The sequence below is a fragment of the Sus scrofa genome, chromosome 5, assembly GCF_054392235.1.
Source record: "Sus scrofa isolate SSC_HxYL_T2T_F1_AM1 chromosome 5, Sscrofa_HxYL_maternal_Yorkshire_Landrace_v2.0, whole genome shotgun sequence".
Lineage (NCBI taxonomy): Eukaryota > Metazoa > Chordata > Mammalia > Artiodactyla > Suidae > Sus > Sus scrofa.
Genome location: NC_139387.1, coordinates 6,182,554 through 6,188,947, shown reverse-complemented (window position 1 = coordinate 6,188,947; position 6,394 = coordinate 6,182,554). Strand labels below are relative to the sequence as shown.

At 46.9% G+C, this 6,394-nt stretch overlaps 1 protein-coding gene across 1 annotated transcript in view; it reads right to left on the bottom strand.

Moving 5' to 3' along the window:
• Positions 1–3,342: 3,342 nt before the first annotated feature.
• CYB5R3 (cytochrome b5 reductase 3) overlaps positions 3,343–6,394 on the bottom strand; it is a 58,941-nt gene continuing 55,889 nt past the window's right edge. Inside the window, exon 9 of the transcript XR_014845298.1 lies at positions 3,343–3,376. The gene's annotated coding sequence lies outside the window, so the exon portion shown is untranslated. The remainder of the gene's footprint in view (positions 3,377–6,394) is intronic.

The window sequence follows — 6,394 nt, the reverse complement described above, 5'->3', positions numbered from 1 at the left end:
GGAAGCCGCGGAGGCCCCTGGGAGTTGTAGTTCGGCGGTGGGAGGGACCGTTTCCAAGACGACGGCGCCGCGTGGGGCCCCGCCCTCTCCATTCAGGCCCTCCTCTCGTGCAAACCTCTATCCCACGCCGCCCCAATGTCCCAGCTCCCTCTGGTTGTGCCGGTTGTGCTCGCAGGACCCAACCTTCATTTGCTTGGGAAAAAGTGAGCGCGTGAATGTGGGAGTAAATGGCGTAGACCAGGGCCGTTCAAAGGTGCGATCTCAACTTTCATTTACTCTTTCATCCATTCCACAAATAACAGTGAATGCACTCGGGGGAGTTCCCTGGTGGCTCAGCGAGTTAAGGTTACGGCATCATCCCTGCTGTGACTCAGGTTCAATTCCTGGCTGGGGAGCAGGCACAACCAAAAAACCCCCAAATCTTTCAAAACCAAAACCAAAACCAAAAAACAGCCTTCTCAGAGTTTACATTCTAAAGAAACTATAAACACATGAAGAAGTAAACTATAAAGTACCTGGTGTCATGCAAAGTGCTGAAGAGAAAACCGAAGGTGGAATGGGGAGTGCGGTAAAGAGAAGCGCTGTAATTTTAAATTAGAGGAGGGGAGTTCCTGCTGTGGAGCTGTGGGTTATGGACCCAGTGGTGCCGCTGGGATTCTATCCCTGGCCAGCGAACTTCCATATGCCCAAAAAACAAACGAACAAAAAACAAGGTGATGACCTCACTGAAGCGACATTTGAGCGGCTACTGAGGAAGGTGAGGGAGCAAGGTGTTCATTGGAGAGAGTCCTGGGCAGAAGGAACTGGCAAGAACCACTGGAGCCTACCTGTCACGGTAGAATCAGGAAGGAAGCACAGTGGGCCAAGCTCAGAGAGGATCGGGTAGACCCCCAGAAGCACTTTATTTTTATTTTTTGTCTTTTTAGGGCTGCACCGAGGCATATGGAGGTTCTCAGGCTAGGGGTCGAATTGGAGCTACAGCTGCCGGCCTACACCACAGCTACAGCAATGCAGAATCTGAGCCACATCTGTGACCTACACCACAGCTCACGGAACGCTGGATCCTTAATCCACTGAGCGAGGCCAGGGATGGAAGCCGCCTCCTCACGAATACTAGTCAGGTTCGTTAACCGCTGAGCCACGACGGGAACTCCCAGAAGCACTTTAATTGCTAGTGAGTGTGATGGGGGACCGCTGCGGGATCTTGAGAGAGGAGTGATGTGTAAACAGTCGCTTTAGCTGCTGAGTTGCAATTAGACCGTGGAATGGCCAGGGTAGCAGCAGGATTTCTTAGGACACCATCGCAATAATCTAGAGGAAAGAAGATGGCTTGGTCACCAGGGAAGTGGCAGTGGAGGTGATGAGAAGTGGTCGGATTCTGGGTATGCTTTGAATCATTCCAATAGGATTTAGTGAGAGATGCAGTGTGAGAAAAAAGAGAAATACAGGACTCCTGCCAGGTTTCGATATCTGAACAGCCAGAAGAATGGTGTCATTTGTTGAGATGGGAAGAATGTAGGAAAGATGGGCTTGGAGCAGGAAAGGGTGGGTAGATCCAGACTTCACTGTGGACCATGTTGAGACGGGGAGGTCTGACCTGGGGAAATACACGTGGGAACTGCTGATGTAGAGATGCTATTAAAAGCTAAGAGAGGAATTCCCTTTTGGCGCAGCAGGTAAGAATCTGGTGTTGTCACTGCTGTGTCATGGGTTCAATCCCTAGCCCAGGAACTTCCCCCTGTTTTTCCCCTGATTAGGTACCATTACATACAGCTGAAGTGTCCTATTGCTTAAAGCAGCAGTCGATGCATAACTGTTTCTGTCTAGCATAATTCCATACTGAGAGACACTTGGTCCCAAATACTTTTTTTCTTGAATATTATGAAAGTCCTGTTAACTAATTTGCGATGTGTGACACATAATGGTTGTCTTTAAAAAAAGAAAAATTGGGCATTCCTCTTGTGGCTCAGCAGGTTAGGAACCTGACTAGTATCCGACTAGTATCCAAGAGGATTCAGGTTCAATCCCTGGCCTCGCTCAGTGGGTTAAGGATCTGGTGTTGCCATGAGCTATGGTGTAGGTTGCTGTGGCTCAGATCCCGAGTTGCTGTGGTTGTGGTGTAGGGTGGCAGCTGCACCTCCAATTAGACCCCTAGCCTGGGAACTTCCATATGCCTCGGGTACAGCCCTAAAAAGACAAAAGACCAAAAAGAAGAAAGAAAAGAAAAAAAATTATCTAAAATCCAGCAATTCGGAGTTCCTGCTGTGGCTCAGTGGAAACAAACCCAACTAGTACCTATGAGGACACAGGTTTGATCCCTGGCCTCACTCAGTGGGTTAAGGATCCCTCGTGGCTGTGGCTGTGGTATAGAAATTATTAATTTCTAAAAGCGCCTTCTACAGTTAAAGAGAGAAACAGAGGAGAATGTCCTTTTTTTTTTTTGCCAAGCCTACAGCATGTGTAAGTTCCTGGGCCAGGGATCGAACTTGCGCCACAGCTGAAACCAGAGCCACAGCTGTGACAACTGCCAGATCTTTAACCCATTGAGCCATAAGGGAACTCCTCAATTCTTTTTATTTGTTGATTTTTGTTTTATAGGTCAGGATAGGATCCATCTTGGTATACATTCCATAAATGTTTAAAAATAATGTGTCTTTTGTTGGGTGAAATATTCTATGTTGATAGGATCCTGTTGGTTGAGATAGTATTGTTTGGTTCTTCTACATCCTTGCTGGTTTTCTGTCTAGTTCCACCTATTATTAAGAGAGGAGGGGAGTTCTCGCTGTGGTGCAATGGAAATGAATCTGACTAGTATCCATGAGGATGCGGGTTTGATCCCTGGCCTCGCTCAATGGTTTAAGGATCCAGTGTTGCTGTGAGCTGTGGTGTATGTAGGTCTGCAGCTACATAAAGCTCCCATTCAACCCCTGGCCTGGGAACTTCCATATGTTTGGGTGTGGCTCTAAAAAGCAAAAAAACCCCAAAAAAACAAAAAACAAACAAACAAAAAACCAAAAGCAAACAAACAAAAAGAGCAGGGTGTTGAAGCTCCCTTGTGGAGCAGTGGGTTAAGAATCTGACACTGCCGCAGCTGTTGTACAGGGCAGCTGTTGTGCAGGTGACAACTGCAGTGTTGATCCCTGGCCCAGTAACTTCCACTTGCCATGGCGTGGCCAGGAAAAAAAAAAAAAAAGAGGGGGGGGGTGTTGAAGTTTCCAGTGTAAGTATGGATTTGCTATTCTTGTTTTTTTCCTTTTCGGGATTGTTAACCGCTGAGCCACAAAGGGAACTCCCTGCTCTTCTTTCAATTCTATCAGTTTTGCAGCTCTGTTTTTAGTGGGGTTTTTTGTTTGTTTTTGTCTTTTCTAGGGCCGCACTCACAGCATATGGAGGTTCCCAGGCTAGGGGTCGAATCGGAGCCATAGCCCATGGCTTACACCACAGCCATAGCAACTCGGGATCTGAGCCGAATCTGTGACCTACACCACAGCTCACGGCAACACCAGATCCTTTAACCCACTGAATGAGGCCAGGGATCGAACCTGCAACCTCATGGTTCCTAGTGGGATTCGTTTCCACTGTGCCATGACGGGAACTCCCCTCAACCTACTTACATTTGAAGTGAGTTTCTTGTAGTTTGCATGCACTTAGGTTATGCTTTTTCATCCGCTTTGCCAATCTCTTACTTACCTACTTATTTACTTATTTATGGCCATGCCTGGGGCACGCGGAAGTTCCTGGGCCAGGGTTGAACTTGAGCCACAGCAGTGACAACACTGAATGCTTAACTGCTAAGCCACCTGGGAACTTCCCATCTGCATTTAACACACTTATTGATGTTAGGGCCCAAGTCTCCTGTTTTTCGTTTTTTCAGCTTTCCTGTGGGTTATTTGGACATTTTTTAAAGAATTCCATTTTGCTTTATCTATAGTGTTTTGGGGTGTGTTATCTTTTTTTTTTTTTTTTTTTTTTTCTTTTCTTTTAGGGCCACACCCGAAGCACATGGAAATCCCCAGGCTAGGGGTTGAATTGGAGCTGTAGCTGCTGGCCTACGCCACAGCCACAGCAATGCCTGATGGGAGCCAAGTCTGTGGCTTACACCACAGTTCACGGCAATGCAGGAGCCCTAACCCGCTGAGTGAGGCCAGGGTTTGAACCTGGGTCCCCAAGGATACTAGTCAGTTTGTTACGGCTTAGCCACAATGGGAACTCTGTGGGGTGTGTTATCTTTTTTAGCAATCGTTCTAGTAATTATGTTATATATACACATAAGTTACTACAGTATATTGTTATTGACATTTTTATCAATGTTACTGACATTTCTAAGTGTAGAAGCCTTCCTGTTTTTTCTTTATATTTTCTGTCTTTGCTAAGCCTTTATATTTTTTCAATTGTTTCAAGTGTTTTCATAATTGCTGAGACATATTTTTATAATAGATTTTTTTTTCCTGCAATTGCAGCATGTGGAAGTTCCCAGGCCAAGGATTGAGGCTTCACCACGGCAACAACCCAAGCTGCTCCAATGACAATGCCAGACCCTTCACGCAGTGAGGCGCAAGGGAACTCCCTCTAACGGCTGCTATTTTTTTTTTTTTTTTTTTTTTGCTTTTTAGGGCTGCACTCAGGGTATATGCAAGTTCCCAGATTAGGGGTCCAACTGGAGCTATAGCGGCCAGCCTATGCCACAGCCACAGCAACGCCAGATCCAAGCCGCATTGGCAACCTACACCACAGCTCATGGCAATACCAGATCCTTAACCCACTGAGCGAGGCCAGGGATTGAACCTGCAACCTCATGGTTCCTAGTCGGATTTGTTTCCGCTGCACCACAGCAGGAACTTCCAACGGCTGCTTTTAAATCTTTGTCAATTACTCTAACATCTGTCATCTCAGTGTTGACGTTTTCTCCTTTAGGTTGAGATTTTCCTGATCTTTGGCAGGAGTGATTTTTGACGGAAACATGGACATTTTGGGTATTATGAGGACTCTGGATCTCATTTAAATCTTTAGTTTTAACAGACCTCCTCTGATAGGCATGAGAAGGCACTACTTCATTACTGCCTCTTCCTGTGTGGGTGCAAGTGCCTCCTGTTCTTGCTGGGGGCAGTGAGCTCCATCATCCCACTACACTTCCGCTAATACCCAGATTCAGACACGCTGGGGTGCCCCACTTCTCCTTTTGTGGCCTCCACTGACACCACCCCAGAGTTTTGGGGTGCCCCCAATGCAGCATAGGGAGGATGAAAGTCTAGAGCCCAAACTGCCTTCACTGCAAAGGTGGGGCTGCAGTTTTCCTTCAGTCTTGTTAAGCTCTCCCCTTTCCAGTCCTCATTTGGGTTTTCTGGCTTGTGGGTCGGCTTCTCCACCAGCTTGGCATACATGAAGCCAAAAGAAAACCTGGGAACTCAATGTCAGCCATTCAGTAGGTCCCAAGGTCCCCAGCCAGTCCTCTCCACCTTTCAGTCTTATGTTTGTTTTCTGTAAAATATTCAGGACTGTATTCAGTGGAAAGGACAGGGAGGGATAAGTACTTCCATTCTATCTTCCCAGAGTGGAAGCGTTCCACTTTTAATGTCCCAATAAACGAGCCACATGGGACTGTTGAATGACACGGCCACTGTGGAAACAGAGTGGTGAGTGGGGGTATCATGAGGACCACAATGGACTATTATTCAGCCTTAAGAAGGAAATTCGAACACACGATACCACATGGGTGAACCTTGAAGACATTATGCTAAGTGAAGACAATTACTACATGATTCTACTTACATGATTAGTCAAAATCATAAAAACAGAGGGAGTTCCCATCGAAGCTCAGCAGAAACAAATCCGACTAGTATCCATGAGGACAGGTTCGATCCCTGGCCTTGCTCAGTGGGTCGGGGATCTGGCATTGCTATGAGCTGTGGTGTAGGCTGAGGATGCAGCTTAGATCCGTGTTGCTGTGGCTGTGGTGTAGGCCGGCAGCTGTAGCTCTGATTAGACCCCTAGGCTGGGAACTTCCGTATGCTGAAGGTGCAGCCCTAAAAAGCAAAAAACGAAACAAAAACAAACAAACATAAAAACAGAATGGTAGTTGCCAGGGGCTGGGGGAGGAGGATGGGGGTGAGAGATGGATGGGGGTGATGGCTGCACATCCATGTGAATGTATTTAATGCCTCTGAACTACACATTTGAAAACGGTTAATACATTTTGTGTCCTTTACCACAAAAACACAAAACCTAACAAATTTTTTTTCCCTAATGCAGAGTTGATCCAGGAGGTAAGTTTTCACCTGTAAGTGACTTCTTCAAGGCAAGGGCTGCCAGTCAGTCTCCCTAGTTCCCCAGGAACAGGCCCAGCTCTGTGCTGGAGCTGACCGTGCTGACCACTCAGTGAGGCACTTCAGGCCCA